Consider the following 17,571-nt stretch of genomic DNA (forward strand, 5'->3'; position numbering starts at 1 on the left):
TTCTTATATACTGTATATTGTACTGATGGTTATATTTTGCTGTTCTTTTAGACAAATTCCTAAAAATATACATGGCTTTTCAGTTTAAATCAATTTGATCCCAAGCACATTCAGGTTAGGTTGACTAACGTCTCAAAATTTGCCCAATGTGATTGACTGTGGACAGGTTTGTGAATGTGCCCTGCAAATGGACTGGCACCTCATTCACAAATGCTTTCTTAACTCAAGCTGCTATCTAGGAATATATTAAATCAAGTGATTTTTCTGCTTTTCTACTACTTTTCCATATTAGTTCATTCCTAAATGCAACTGAGTCAGATGTCAGGGAAGAGTACAATAGAAGAATACACCAAATTGAATGAATGGTTTAAATTCTTGATAACCAAACAAAGAAAAGTTTATCAGCTCATATTATTCACAAATACAGTATGCTAGTGCATAGTAAAATGACTAACAGTATGAACTGAGGACTCATGATGGCACCGTGTCATTGATATCACCTCTTGCCATCTCTCAATGTGTGATGACATCTGTGTTTCGTTAGACATTAAAGTGACAAATAATCTAAATACTGTATGTGACATACTGCCAATCTGAGCAATTAGAGTGGTAGACAAGCATTAGATTAAATGTCCAATTCACACAAGGCAAGTATGTGAAAAACACTGCACTTAAGATACCACTTTGTCATTAACAAGATATCACAGGGGAAATCGTTCTAAATACAGCAGTTACTTGGGTCTCCTGTGTGTTTCTTTCACAATAAAAGAACTAAGCCATAATAAACAGAGATGTGCAAATGTAGGATGTTTGAGGCTTTTCAGATTTGCATCCTTAAATCAGTCTCTGTTAGCAGCAACAAAAATTTTATTTCTTGTGTTTCTGTTAAATTATCAAACAATTTTAACACATAGAATTCAGAATTATAATGAGAAAGATTCCACTGAGAAAGTTCAAAACTTAGAAGGTGAACAGGATGCACACCTTAGAAAGAACGAGAGAACATAGCCAGAACTGTAGAAAAAATCCGAATGGTACTTTTCATGCATTTATCTAACAAATTGTACTGTTCATTTGTACTGATTTGTTTTTACAGTGTGGTCTACTCATACTAGTCAGATGTTCTGCATGTGTTTTCCTTTGATTTGCACAACATAATTTGAGAGTTTTGTGGCTCCAAAATGCCCCGAGTGACATCATTCTCATTTATCATTCTCTGTATTTTAACAGATGACCATATGATGCCCACTTAGTGTGGTTAAGTTATTTGGTATTCCTGTCTGTAAAAGTAGATGAATGAGTAAGGAAGAGAAATACGTTACTTTCTCCAAAACATGCTCATTTCCAATATTTTACATATATACTTACTACATCAACAATCCGCATCCTAATATTTGGTTTTATCACTCATTAGATTTATGAAGATGAACAATGCTGCCATCATCGTCTCAGAATTTGCACTGCAATGTGTCATTGAAGAACATTATGATTTGTGTTCTTGTTTTTAGAGTGTGGCCTAGAGTGGGCATCTTCCCGTACTTCACATCATAAGACTGATGTCTTATTGAAACAGGCATTAACTGTTGATCCCTTCTGTGATGCACTGAAATTGTTGATGAAATTGCCATCTGTTTGAGATTTGTACTAACAATGTCCCCAGATGTACTTCCTCTGGACCAACAGCTTGGTGGAAATTGGCTCGTTTAAAAAGTTCTGCTCATGTCATTCACTGCAACAGCAACATTTGAATCAAGCCGTCTTGTAGGAAGATAACTTTGATATAAAAGTAAGAGCAGAAACAGAATTTTCACTTGGGGAGTGTTTTAATTACAATTGCATTTGAACTTGCAATCTGTAAACAGATAAACAGATACATTCCTTGGCACATACTGTTTTTCCATTATGTTTTTGACTTTTACCACATTTCAATGTTTTTTCTTAGCTCATGTCTGCTTTTTCTATAGATATAAATACTTCCAATCTACACTGAATTAGTGTAAGTGTTCAGCAAATTAGAGATGTTAAGTTTTACAAATGTTGAGAAGCCTTATTCTAAAGAAGAAATCTAAGAAATGGCTAAAATCAAATTTTGGGATATCATCAGGCCCTGTGAGATAGCTAAAATGATCACTCGTACATTTTGTGAGGTTCAAGAGTTGCTGTGTGGTGTGCTGTTAGTTTCCCACATTAGGTATCTTCTGTTTCTTCTATGATTCAAACAGAAAACTGTTTCCTGCAGAGTTACATGGAAGATATCCTAATGTTTCTTTTATAATTCTTTAGATTTATGAAGATGAACAACGCTACCATCAGCATCTCAGAATTTATACTTCAGTGCGCCATTGAATCAAAGCAGAAGACCATTACGATTTGTGTTCTCGCATTCATCTACTGCTTATCCATGTTTGGAAATCTACTGGTGATCATGATCATAATCCTGAACCCTCAACTCCATGTTCCAATGTACATCTGCATTGTCATCTTGGCAGTGATAGACCTAGCAAACGGCTCAATTCTTATTCCTAAGATGCTCTCAATCCTTCTGCTCAGCTCTCCAGTGGTGCCTTATGCTGCCTGTGTGTTGCAGATGTTTCTTTTTCTTCATGTTGAGGAAATGGAATCCTTTCTCTTAGCTTTTATGGCCTTTGATCGCTACGTTGCTGTCGTTTACCCTTTACAATATTCTTCAGTCATTACTAATAAAACAATTGCGATTGGTGTCTTAGTGTTAAATATGTTTGCAATAGTTTTCAACTTGCAAATGCTCATTTTTGTTTCTGAGCTTTCATTTTGTCATACTAACATCCTGCCTTTCTGTTTCTGTGACTATGCTACCATGGTTCATGTTTTTTGTTCTGAAGATCCTAAGATCCTTGATACCCATGACTTCTGGTCTAGTTGTCTATGGTATCTTTCCACAGGCCTTTATTCTCCTATCCTACAGTTGGATTGCTATCGAAGCACTGAGGATTTCTTCAGCAGGAGGGAAAAGTAAGGTTTTCAGCACTTGTGTGACCCATCTGCTTGTGGTTGGACTCTTTTATGGTCCACTTTCATTATTTTACTTATTGCCAGGAGCGGGAATGACGATAACAACAGAAACTTACAACGTTATGTTTATTGTTGGAAATGCAGTGCCGTTGATGATGAACCCTGTTATCTACAGTTTTAGGAATACAGAAATAAATAAAAGCATTCGTAAACTCTTTACTAGGAAAAGGTCAACTATGTTAATGAGGTAATTATATATGCTATATATATAAGTTGTACTATACTTACTAATACGTTAATGAAATTAAAGCTTATTATAAATTGATTTCTAGACTGTTGGATGTCGAAGACTGTCAAATAGCATTTTTTTTAATGTTACGTCAAGGTAACGTGTTACATTAAAATGTTAGATTTTATTTAATAACTGTTAAACATATAGAAAAGGTAATTATGCTCTGACTCTAACGAGCCTGAGTAAGACCATGTGAGGGATACTGACAGTTCTTCTCTGTTTAGTGTCTAGATCTGCTCAGTGTTTTCTAGTATGCTGACCAGAACTGCAAACATGACACCACTTAACTAAAGGGCCAGATTAGGACAAATAAACCTCTAGTCTTTAGCACAAAATACTATGTGCAGGTTTCCAGCATTATTAAAGTCATAGATAAAGTGTCTTTAAGTAGTGAAATTAAGACAAAGTGCATTCAAGAAGGAATTCAGGAGACACTCCTTCACACAAAGGGTTGTGGGAATATGGAAGAAACTACTAAATCATGTAGCTGAAACAGAAATTTTTAAATGTATCCTGATAAAATGAAACCTTGATGTACTCAATAGTAGTGATGAGCAAAACGGACAAGTTTTGATTTGCATCAAGTTTTGTGAAACTGACACCAAAGTTGCTTTCTCTGGTGGTTTTGCAAGGGCGAAACATGCAACTCACTGAAGACTCTTTTGGGGTTTTAAAGGTTTTTCTAGGTGGAAAATGCAGAATATTTCTCAGTAAAATGTCATTCTTATTTTCAGGTTTATCTGTATTTTCTGCAACTGTGTTAAGCTTGTAATTCATACTACACCTGGTAAAATCAATTCTATGTATGCCTGTCATTTCCATCACGTCGGAGAAGTGTGGTACGTCTTTACTCAAAGACACGTCCTAGGAACCGCCTCATCCTAGCTTGGGATATGCACACTTCTGCTATCTCAATAAAGCTCTTTATTTAAGAACTACAGTAAATGATAAGCAGACACACTAAGAACTAATGAATGAAAATGCTTCAAGACAGGAACTAAATGTCTGTGAATAGCAGACATTTCACTGGAAGTGAAATGCAATTTATTTTGCCAATTTTTAGTTTTTATGCAAATGCCATTTCACACGAATTATTTCGCTTATCACTACTAAATAGCCTCTTTATTTGATGTGCTCTGTAAGTTTTTCGATATGTTTTCTTCTGTGCTTTTTTCCTACAGATGATTAAATTAATCGTACTGCTATTTTATCTTAATTAATCACAAGAGCTCTTTCCTCACTCCAGTTTTTGTTGGGCTAATGGACAATTAAACACATTGTACTTGTTCAGTTCTAGTGATGATGTTTTAAATACATTGACAAAATATTGTAGTATCATAAAAATAAAAAATAGCAATGAACAGTTGGAGGACTTAAATTTGTTACTGTTACTTGACATCTGTACAATTTTGTCAGTTCCATCGTCTGGGTTGTGGAGTTTACGTCCAAAATAATAAAGAGCTCTACGTCCCTGTTGACATTCTCTTTTATGACCTATGGCGATTACTCCAAACAAGTTTTTTTTATCTCCAGACACAGAAATTATGCAAACAGGCAGTGGTTTCTTAATATATAAATATTAAAAACTTAGTATTATTATTATTATTTATAATAATAATAGTAATAATAATAATAATAATTATAATAGTAATAATAAATTGAGATAGTTACATAATCTGCTTTATTAAAACATTAGAACATTAAAGCTCGCCAGTGTTATCCTCTTCTTCTTCTAAAATAACATCAAGTCGAGTTCTGAAGGTCCCTAAAGTATTCCACATTATTTGTCTCTTATTCCATGTGTCTGTGGTTCTCTGTATGAAGAAAAATGTCCTAATGTTTTTGTGAAATTTGCCCTTAACAAGTTTCCAACGGCGTCCCCATGTTCATGATGAACTCATTTTATAATATTCGTCTCGATCCACTGGACTAATTCCTGTCATAATTTGAAACATTTCAATCATGACTCCACCTAATCTCCTTTTGCTTAAACTGTTAAGGCTCAGCTCTTTTCATCTTTCCTCAAAACTCATTCTCAGTATACCTGGAATCAGCCTATTTGTCCTTCTCTGGGCTTTTACCAGTGCTGTCCCTTTTGTAGATTGGAGACCAAACTGCACACAGTACTCCAGATGAGGCCTCACCAGTGTGTTATAAAGCTTCAGCAGAACCTCCTTGGACTTGTACACCATACATCAAGGTGCTATTTAACCTGACATTCTGTTAGCCTTCTTAATGACTTCTGAAAACTTTTTGGCAGTTGAGTGTCGAGTCCACTACGACTCCTAAGTCCTACTCATAAGGTGGACTTTCGATTTACAGACCTTCCTTTGTGTATTCAAACCTAACATTTTTACTTCTGTGTAATTTTTCACCTTTGCTTCCATTACATTTCATCTACCATAAATCTGTCCAAGCCTGTGTGCTTTCTAATCTCTCTGTAACAATTCAGCGGATTCACGATTATCTGCTAATCCACCTAGCTTGGTATCATCGTCAAAATTAAAAAGCTTCCTATCCAAATCATTTATATACTGTATATTAAAAATAGCAGCTGCCCTTGCACTGACCCCTGCTGGACAGCACTCTTAACATCGGTCAATTCTGGAAAGGTTCCTTGCACCATCAGCCTCTGCTTTCTCTGTCTGAGCCAGTTCTGCACCCATCAATACACAACAACCTGTACTCCCACTTCTTGTAATTTAATGCCCAACATGTCATGTAGCACCTTATCAAATGCTTTCTGAAAGTTAAGATAAATAATATCTTATGCACCACTTTGATCGTATCCTTTTTTTGCTTTCTCATAGAATTCCAGCATATTAGTAAAAGATGACCTTGCCATTTTCCTTCATAATTCCTTCCATTATTTTACCAATGATTCACATTAAACTTACTAGACTATAATTACTTGGATCTGCCCAATCACCTTTTTATTTAACAGTATAATATTTTCCATTTTTCCATTTAACATATGTATTGCACACTTTACAGAATATATGAAGAATATTATACTATTTTCTGATATTTTTAAGGTAAGGAAGACAAATGTTATAAGGTAAGTTAGATATAGTCACTATCTCATCCAGAGTCTTCTTAATGGACATTAAGGTTTCTGCCTCAACTCCATGCCTCAGTAGCCAGATTCCAAAAACTCTTTATGATGAAATGTATTCTGTTTTCAGTACTAAATGCATTTCCTCTTAATTTCAACTGGTGTCCCTTTGTACTTGATTCACTGATTATTTGAAAGAATTTGCTAGATCTATTTTAAAAATGCTCTCGAGAACTTTGATGGCCTGGATTAGGTCACCACGCAGTCTCTTAGAAAACCGGTTTTAAAAGTGAGCGGCACAAAGCCAGTGTCAAGGGATGAGTTTATTATTGTTGTAATTGTCAGGATTATGGCATGAAGGCAGGATTTAAGTAGTGTGGTGGGGATGGGGTCCAGTACACAAGTAGTCGGTCTCATCTTACAAAGCAGGTCATTAACAAAAGCAGACTGGTGAGAACTTAGAGAAGGAGCTGGATGGAGTGGGAAAACATGGAGAGATATAAACAGATGATGTATTTACTGTATGTTAGTTGAAGTATTTAGGTCTTTAATTTTGTTACAGAAAAAGTGGAAGAATTTCTCACAGACTTCAGCAGAAGAGGTAGTTGGGCCAGATGCAGGTTGGAATAGTTTATTAACCACAGACAACAAAACCCTTGGGTTATCGTGTCCACTTTCTATTATTCTGCCATAATGGGTGTTCTTGGCAGCAGTTAGTGCTTCTCTGCAAGCTCTCTGGTGGTCAGAGAAAGCCTGGATGTGCACGGTGAGGCCAGCCTTATGTGACATTCTCTCAAGGCATCGGCCAGCTGCTTTCATAGATCACAATTCTGAATTATACCAAGGAGCTGAACGTGTAAAGCAAACATCCTTATGTTTTAAAGGAGCTGTTTTATCTAATGCCTAATGAAGGACTGTGTTATAGTGGTAAACAAGACTATCTAGTGTTGAAGGAATAGGTGAAGACAGTAAAAGATCAGAAATGGATCCAGAAAGGATAGAGGGACAGATATTTTGAAGGTTTCTGTAAGAAATTTATAGTTTACAGGTAAGAGGAGGGAGAGGTAATGAGACAGTGAAAAGTACTGTTTTATGGTCAGAGAGTCCCAAATCAGTGCTGTAAGTGTTGGCAACAGATAATCCAGAAGTGCAGATCAGATCCAATATATGACCACCAGAGTGGGTGGGAAAATCAACATGTTGTGTCAAGTCGATACAGTCCAGTAAGGATAGGAATTCATTTCTCAGTTTAGATGTGGGGATGTCAATATGGATGTTGAAATCACCAAAAGGAATGACTCTCTGGGAAAAGGAACTTAAGTGGGTTAATAGGTCAATCAGATCAGATAAGAAGGATGCATTGTATTTTGCAGGACGATGAAGAAAATGAGTAAGACAGGACCTGATTCCATTATTAGTTTAAGAGCCAGACATTCGAAAGACAATGGACAATCAATTGGGATTCTTTAGATGTTTAACTCCACTCTGACAATTACTGCAAGTCCTCCGCCTTGTCTTGATCTATGAGGCTCTGTGAGGAAAGTGTAACCAGGTGGTGTCACCTCTGTGAGAGACGTAAATTCATTTTAATTTTTGGCAAGTCTCCGTTAAGCACAGCATATCAGATTTGGTGTCAATGACAGCACCAATGCTTTGCCATTAAGAGATCTCGAATTAAACAATGCAATATTAGTTGATGAGACTTCTTTTTGCACAGAGCCATGACCAGAGTTTACTTTCACATACTGTAAATTTGGCACACTGACACTTCTATTTCCAGGGCCATGAGTAAGATGGCGTATTCCAGAGCAAATGCTGCCAGTGATCTTTTCATTCGTAGCCCAGCGGTGGCGGTGGCCTGACCTGCGATGTACATATTTTGGGCGCCGCAAAATACCGGTGTCTTTCAGGATATTCTAGTCAGACCATTTGCTCTGCACAAACTGTATAATATGAAGGAGTATGTCACAAGAGTATTTTAGCATGATACTGAGCAATACTTATCTGATAAGAGTGGAGAAGCAGCAGAGCACAGTGTAGCCGATGAGACGGGTGGGGTGTGGTGGCGCAGATGAGCGGCGATAGCAATGCAGCAGAAAGCACAGCAGGAGGAAGTAGCAGGGTTTGGAGGTTGCAACATAAAGCCACAAACAAGTAACGCTGGGTATTACAGGCATGATCATCCCAGAGCCACAAGCCAGGTGGGTGTGAACATCAGATCAGTTCTTAGTCATAAAGCACAATAAAATGAATCGAGAGCAGACTAGCATAGCAACTATAATCAAGGAGACAGATTATCCCAGGCTCCTAGATCGCCAAGGTACAAAGAAACGTTCATAGGTCTTGTACCGTAATCCACAGATTCAGTTGTTCCCAGTCAAGGTAAAGTCCATAAAGTCCGTAAAAATTAATCCAAATTCATACAATTTGAGTCAGCTGCATCCACAAACTATATGTACAATAAAGAAAATTAAACAAGCATTAAAAAAAAAGTGCAGGATTAAGGGGAATTTTACGAAAAGTGTTGTTAACAGGGAGGAGCAGCAAAAGCATGCGTGCACCAGCGTCCTCTCTTCTGTCAGGCACCAGCAACTGGCAGCTGGAATACTTACCGGGCAGGGTCCTCCCAGCACTTGGTCGTCCACAAAAGTGCCTGAAGGGATATTCCCTAGACACCCTCCCAGCCACATTATACAGTGATGGCCAGTCCAGAAAACCAACTCGCTTGACAAGTTATGTAGCCTTGCTACAAAAAGTCATAAAAATGTAAATGTTTCTCTTCCTCTCATAAACCCATGTTAGCGATTATTTAGTATATTATATACAGTATTATACTATATGTTATACTTCCCATATTTTTGTATGGTATTCTTTTCTTATTATAGTTTCCATAATTTTGTGTGGTTTTAGAATAAAATGAATATGGTTCTAGGGCGTCACGGTGGCGCAGTGGTAGCGCTGCTGCCTCACAGTTAGGAGACCTGGGTTCACTTCCCGGGTCCTCCCTGCGTGGAGTTTGCATGTTCTCCCCGTGTCTGCGTGGGTTTCCTCCCACAGTCTAAAGACATGCAGGTTAGGTGCATTGGTGATTCTAAATTGTCCCTAGTGTGTGCTTGGTGTGTGTGTGTGTGTGTGTGTGTGTGTGTGTGTGCGCGCCCTGCGGTCGGCCAGCACCCTGCCCAGGGTTTGTTTCCTGCCTTCCTGATTGGCTCCAGCAGACCCCCGTGACCCTGTATTTGAATTCAGCGGGTTAGAAAATGGATGGATGAATATGGTTCTAAATAGACTATGGATTTCTATTAAAAAGGAGTAGGCTTAACCGTTATTGTAGTCAAATGAGAATTACCAAGAGTTGTTAACAACAGCAACATGATCCAACTAATGCCAAAACACTAAGACTGAGAATCAAATCAAGATATGGAAGTTGTTACCTCAAAATCTGAAGTACTACACCAACACGGGTTCATAGTTCAGATCCATAATCTCGGACAAAGGTGCTACACTGGAATTGATAATCACGCCTTCATACTGTGAATTGCCTGTGATGTATGACTGACTCCTGAGAGGCGGTCAAAAGCATCAAGTCCATGAACTACTTACTAAAATTCTGAAATGGTGGAGTGAGACATTTAAGAACTAAAAAAAATGTTCAAAAAAAATACCCCAGTACAATATGACATAGAGGTACAAACAGGAATGATATACTTGAAATATTAAAATGTGTACTTCAGTTTAAATATTTAAAGCATAAATATTCTTGATTGTAATTGAAAGTTGTCTTTTTCACTTTTCAATATGATACCATACATGGTTATGTTTAAAATTTATTTTTAACCTTCTGGGAATGGTTCGTGGAGGTTCTTATGTGATCATATTCATAATAAGCAGCCTCAAAATTTCACGAAATGATACTCTACATGCCCGTATCTCACTTGTTTTGAGTTTTTGTAGAAACCAGTAACTATGACCCATTATATCCCATTAAGCAGTGAACCACTAGCTGATGTGTCATGCACAATGTCAAGTCCTTCTGTTAATTTTTATTAAAGACACTTATTCATCAATTCTTTATCATAAGGGTTTGATTTTTTACACAAAATGTAGCACAGAAAATGGTCTAAAAAGAAGGAGAACCCCAAAAAGCTTGAGATGTTGCATAACAAGACAAGTCAAATGGTATATCATATGTGAGTGCATTCATAGTGAATTCTTATGAACACAAAACATAAAATCTTAATCAAAGATATTGAATAAACAAAACAAATGTGAAAGTAAAACTTGTTAATTTGACTTTTGAAAAATTAAAGCTCCAAAAACAATAAAATCATTTTGAACTGAGGCAAAAAAACAAGATCTGCAGGTTTTCTTGATAATGATAAAAATGCAAAGAAAAGGTCATAGCCAAATTGGTAAAACAAAATAAATCCTAACAAAAGATTTACATTTAGATAGGAAAACAGCAGTATATCTCATATAATAATGAGCACAATGCACAGCCATCTTAAATAATGCAACGCGATGACATCACACACATTGTTGTGACTAGTCACATGGTGGCAACAGTACCATTACTATAAACAATAATTTTGCCACTACTGCTGCTATCACACAAAATGATGTTCCTCTAAGAGAAAACCACAGTATAAAATGACAACAGATGACATCAGTGTCAAAACCATAAAAATCAAAGGGGCAACAAATAAGCATAAAATATTGTTCAAAAGTAATAGACATTTCCAAAATAAAATTACGACAAGCTGGAGCACTCCACTCAGCTGATTAGTAATGGTCAGAAAGTCCTTAAAGATGCTATCTCTACCTCAACTGTGCTGCACAGTTTGGTAAATGTTCTCTATTACACACTCCCATTGGTCTTCCTCTCTTGCTGTAACCTTCTGCTCAATTCCAGATCTCCCCCCTAAGCTGTGGTCTCTCTCCCATTTAAAGCAGGTACATATTTAAATTGTGTCCCATGTAAATAGACATCCTTTCTTATCTTGTGACCATTTTTAAACTGTAAAAACCTGAGAAACATCTAAGGAAAATTATGTTTAATGATGGTGAAAAATCCACAAATCTCTGTAAGGATCTTAATAAACAATACTCTTTGGTCAGTATTAGACAGCACCTCTTGCTTTGCCGATGATTGGAACCTCTTTAGCATTATTACCTTATCCCTGAAAAAACGAGACAAAAATGTTGAATTTCTTTCAACAAGAAAAAATATAATTACATGTAACAAAGACACAAATACCAAAACGTCAAGATAATTACAGTAGAAAAGGTATGTCTAGTTTCCACTGCAGTACTGATGCAGATCGAGTATACGTCCTTCACGTGACATGTTTTGAAACAGTGACCAAAGCAAACAGTCGAAAATATTTCTAAACTTTTATTATAATATTTTTTTTGTTGCTTTAGCATTACAGAGTACAATGTCACTGCCTGTGTTATTGTAGTCTACCACGACGCATGGCTTACTGACTTCCACATTTCTCCTAACATGAACGACAGTTGCTGCATTGTGAACAGTGCATAGGGGGCTAACATCTTTCTTGTCTTTAGACTTGATTGCAATCATTTTCTCTTTTTGACATGCAGCTACTTGACCCACAGAGAACCTTCAGGTGACCAAATTCACCCAGCATATCACAGCAGTTCAGTCACACAGAACCTTATGTATCACTTTCACTTTCTGATGACCAAGTCACATTATCATCATTATCGCTTGATTCAACTAATAGATCAGTGCCACTTTGTATTAAAGATCGCTTTACAGCTTCTTGTATAAGCACAAATGTGTTGTGTTTGAAGACTCCACCCCACTCATGAATATTGATGAATTAACTTCATGATTTTTTACAGGCTAATGTAATGTTATCCACTAGATGGCAGCAAAATACTGTCCTAAGAAAGATTCAAGCTTGACACTGTAAAGTGGATCATTACACGCCACTGCACATCTGACTCGGGTTTAACCGTACTTACATACAATTTCATGTGTGAGTCATGGGCAGCATTAAAACCAAGAAGGTTAAAGTTACCTGGGTTGACATCATCCAGAAGGTAGAAGGAGACAACCCGGTTCTCGGATCTGCTTGGTCAATCATTTCAGCAATAGAGAAGAAAAAGGCAGATATAAATACAATGTGTTGGAGGATTATGGCGACAAAAATTTAATGGTTTAAATTCATGGTAAAAATTGAATGGTTTAATTTAAAAATTAAATGGTTAACATGAATTACAGATGTTCAAAGCCAGGATTCAGAATTTGAAATTAAAGTCAGGATGAAAATTAAGTTGAAACCTGAAACATAAACCCACCACTATGGGCTAGTTGAGTCAGAAATGAACTACTCTACAGAGAGACAACATTTGTTGTAAATTCACTGATGAATAATGCAGGCTGTAAATGGCAGAACAGGCTCATTGTTACTTAGGAAACTGCACTCCTTTCAAGTGGGAAGTGAAAGCCTTCACATTTTCTACAACTCAGTGATGGCTAGTGCTATTTTCTACACTGGTCTGCTTGATGATAACGTTACTTCTAAGGAAGGTTCACCGAATCAACAAGCTAATTAAAAGGGCAAGCTCAGTTATGGAACACACTCCGGACACACTGGAAGTGCTATTATGAACAATACTTCACATCGTCTCTCTGACACACTCACACTGAGGACTTTCAGCCAACAAATTATTCAGCAGAAGTGTGTCAAGAAATGCAACTGAGGCTGCTTTATAGCAACACCGGTATAGTGCATCACCGGGACTGTAACTTCCAAGTGAATTTCTTCTGTCTTTTTAGTCACATATTATTATCATCATTATTATTATTATTAAAGCCACACTAAAATGGCTAGCCATCTATTTCGGTTATTACACTTACGGAAGTGTTGTTGGTCACTCAGAGCAATAAATAAATGACATGCACATACAGTCATTCTTTAGAACATTAGAACAATTGCCTTATCGTTGTCCTCTGAACTCTCTCTAGTGCTATTGTGTCTTTTTGGATGCCAAAACTGTATTTCAGACAGATAGTTAGTTACATTTATATACTGCTTTTCTAGACACACAAAGCACTTTAAATAGATAGTGGGGAGTCACTTCAGCCATTAGATCAACATCAACCACCTGGATGAGGCACCGACAGCCATTGTCTCCCGACACCTACATCCTTTTTAATTATGATTACTTTTATAGATTTAGATTCTACAGGTAGGAGTACAGTACTGTTTTTGTAAAGCTTTTGTGTTTGATTTGTGTTTTTCTGCACTATAATATTGTTTGTTGCCTCTGTATATCATGTTGAAATGTTCTTATATACTGTTTATTGTACTGATGGTTATATGTGGCTGCTGTTGTAGACACATTCCCAAAAAAATGTTCCAAGCACATTCAGTAAAGTTGACAAACGTCTCAAAATTTGCCCACTGTGATTGACTGTGGACAGGTTTGTGAACGTGCCTTGCAAATGGACTGGCACCTCATTCACACATGCTTTCTGAATTCAAGCTCCTGTCTAATAATACTTTAAATCAAGTGAATTTTCTACTTTCTTTCTACTTTTCCATATTAATTCATTCCTAAATGCACCTGAGTCAGACATTAGGGAAGAGTACAATAGAACAATACACTAAATTGAATGAGAGGTTTAAATCCCTGATAACTAAACCAAGAAAAGTTTATCAGTTCACATTATTCACGAATACGGTATGCTAGTGAATAGAAAAATAACTAACAGTATGAAGTGGGGGCTCATGGTGGCACCGTGCCATTGATGTCACTCCTTGCCATCTCTCAGTGAGTGTGTGATGACATACGTAAGAATGTGAAAAACAGTGCACTTAAGATACCACTTTGTCATAAACAAGATATCACAGGGGAAAATCGTTCTAAATAGAGCACTGACTCAGGTCTCCTGTGTGTTTGTTTCACAATAAAAGAACTGAGCCATAATAAACAGAGATGTGCAAATGTAGGAAGTTTTGGGGGTTTAAAGCTTTGTGTTCTTTGATCAGAAAATTTCTATTAGCAGCAACAAAAATTTAATTTCTTGTGTTTCTGTTAAATTATGGGGTTTATCGAACAATTATAATGAGAAGGATTCCACTGAGAAAATTCAAAACTTAGAAGATGAACAGGATGCACACCTTAGAAAGAACGAGAGAACATAGCCAGAACTGTAGAAAAAATCTGCAAGGTACTTTTCATGCATTTATCTAACAACTTATACTGCTCATTTGTACTGATTTGTTTTTAGAGTGTGGTCTACTAATACTAGTCAGATGTTCTAAGTGTGTCTTCCTTTGATTTGCACAACATAATTTGAGAGTTTTGTGGCTCCAAAATGCCCGAGTGACATCATTCTCATTTATCATTCTCTGTATTTTAACAGATGGTCATATGATACTGTGATCAAGTTATTTGGTATCCATGTCTGTAAAAGTAGATGAATGAGTAAGCAAGAGAATTGCGTTACTTTCTCCAAAACATGCCAATATCTTACATTTATACTTACTATATCAGCATTCTACATCCTAATATTTCGTTTTATCACTCAATAGATTTATGAAGTTGAACAATGCTGCCATCACCATCTCAGAATTTGCACTTCATTGTGTCATTGAATCAAACAGAAGAACATTATGATTTGTGTTTTTGTATTCCTTTATTTCACATCGTAAAACTGATGTCTTTCTGAAGCAGGCATTAACTGTTGATCCCTTCTGTGAGGCACAGAAAATGTTGATGAAATTGCCATCTGTTTGAGATTTGTGGACCTCTGAACCAACAGCTTTGCAGAAATTGGCTCGTTTAAAAAGTTCTGCTCATGTCATTCACTGCAACAGCAACATTTGAATCAAGCTATCTTGTAGGAAGATAACTTTGTTATGAAAGTAAGAGCAGAAACAGAATTTTCACTTGGGGAGTGTTGTGATTGCAATTGCATTCGAACTTACAGTCTGTAAACAGATAAACAGATACATTCCTTGGCACATACTGTTTTTCCATTACGTTTTTGACTTTTACCACATTTTGATGTTTTTTCTTAGCTCATGCCTGCTTTTTCTATAAATATTAAAAACTTCCAAACTAAATTGCATTAGTGTAAGTGTTCAGTAAATTAGGGGTGTTAAGTTTGTGTATCCTACATTTTACAAATGTTGAGAAGGCTTATTCTAAAGAAGAAATCTAAAATCTCATACTTTTCCATTGTTTATATAAAAAAAATTGCTAAAATCAAATTTTGGGATATCATCAGGCCCTGTGGGATAGCTAAAATGATCCTTTTCATAACCACTCGTACACTTTCTGAGGTTAAGGAGTTGCTGTACGGTGTGCTGTTAGTTTCTCACTTGATATCTACAGTACTTTTTCTTCTATGATTCAAACAGAAAATTGTTTCCTACAGGGTTACATGGCAGATATCCTAATGTTTCTTTTATAACTCTTTAGATTTATGAACATGAGCAACGCTACCATCAGCATCTCAGAATTTATACTTCAGTGCGCCATTGAATCAAAGCAGAAGACCATTACAATTTGTGTTCTCGCATTCATCTACTGCTTATCCATGTTTGGAAATCTACTGGTGATCATGATCATAATCCTAAACCCTCAACTCCATGCTCCAATGTACATCTGCATCGGCACCTTGGCAGTGATAGACCTAGCAAACGGCTCAATTCTCATCCCAAAGATGCTGTCTGTCCTCCTACTCAGTTCCCCAGTGGTGCCTTATGCAGCCTGTGTGTTGCAGATATTTCTTTTTCTTCATGTTGAGGCAATGGAATCTTTTCTCTTAGCTTTTATGGCAATTGATCGCTACGTTGCTGTCGTTTACCCTTTACAATACCCTTCAGTCATTACTAATAAAACAATTGCGATTGGTGTCTTAGTGTTAAATATGTTTGCAATAATTTTCAACTTGCAAATCCTCATTTTTGTTTCTGAGCTTTCATTTTGTCGTACTAACATCCTGCCTTTCTGTTTCTGTGACTATGCTAGCATGGTTCATGTTTCTTGTTCTGAAGATCCTAAGTACTCGACACCCATGACTTCTGGTCTAGTTGTCTATGGTGTCTTTCCACAGGCTTTTATTCTCCTATCCTATGGTCGGATTGCTGTTAAAGCTCTGCGGATTTCTTCAGCAGGAGGGAAAAGTAAGGTTTTCAGCACTTGTGTGACTCACCTTCTTGTGGTTGGACTCTTTTATGTTCCAATTTCATTGTTTTATATATTGCCAGGAGTGGGAGTGACGATAACAAGAGAAACCTACAACGTTATGTTTATCCTTGGAAATGCAGTGCCGTCGATGATGAACCCTGTTATCTACAGTTTTAGGAATAAAGAAATAAATAAAAGCATTCGTAAACTCTTTACTAGGAAAAGGTCAACTATGTTAATGAGGTAATTATATATTCTATATATATATAAGTTGTACTATACTTACTAATACATTAATGAAATTAAAGCTTATTATAAATTAATGCCCTGACTGTTGGATGTCGAAGACTGTCAAATTGCATTTTTTTTTTACATTACGTCAAGGTAACGTGTTACATTAAAATGTTTGATTTTATTTAACAACTGTTAAACATATATAAAGGTAGTTATGCTCTGACTTTAACAAACCTGAGTAAGACCATGTGAGGGATACTGACAGTTCTTCTCTGTTTAGTGTTTAGATCTGCTCAGTCTTTTCTAGTATGCTGACCAGAACTGCAAACATGTGCACCGCTTAACTAAAAGGCCAAATTAGGACAAATAAACCTGTAGTCTTTAGCACAAAATACTATGTGCAGGTTTACAACATTATTAAAGTCATTGATAAAGTGTCTTTAAGTAGTGAAATTAAGACAAAGTGTATTCAAGAAGGAATGTAGGAGACACTCCTTCATACAAAGGGTTGTGGGAATATGGAAGAAAGTACTAGGTCATGTAGCTGAAACAGAAATTTAAAAAATGTTTAAAAGTGTCCTGATAAAATGGAACAACTTAGCAATTAGCTAATTAAACCACCTCAATGTACTCAACAGTAGTGATGAGCAAAACGGACGCATTTCAATTTGCATCTAGCATCGTGAAACTGACACCAAAGTTACTTCCTCTGTAGGTTTTGCAAGGGCAAAACATGAAACTCACTAAAGAGTCTTTTGGGGTTTTAAAGGATTTTCTAGGTAGAAAATGCAGAATATTTCTCAGTAAAATGTCATTCTCATTTTCAGGT

The sequence above is a fragment of the Polypterus senegalus genome, chromosome 2 (genome assembly GCF_016835505.1).
Source record: "Polypterus senegalus isolate Bchr_013 chromosome 2, ASM1683550v1, whole genome shotgun sequence".
Lineage (NCBI taxonomy): Eukaryota > Metazoa > Chordata > Cladistia > Polypteriformes > Polypteridae > Polypterus > Polypterus senegalus.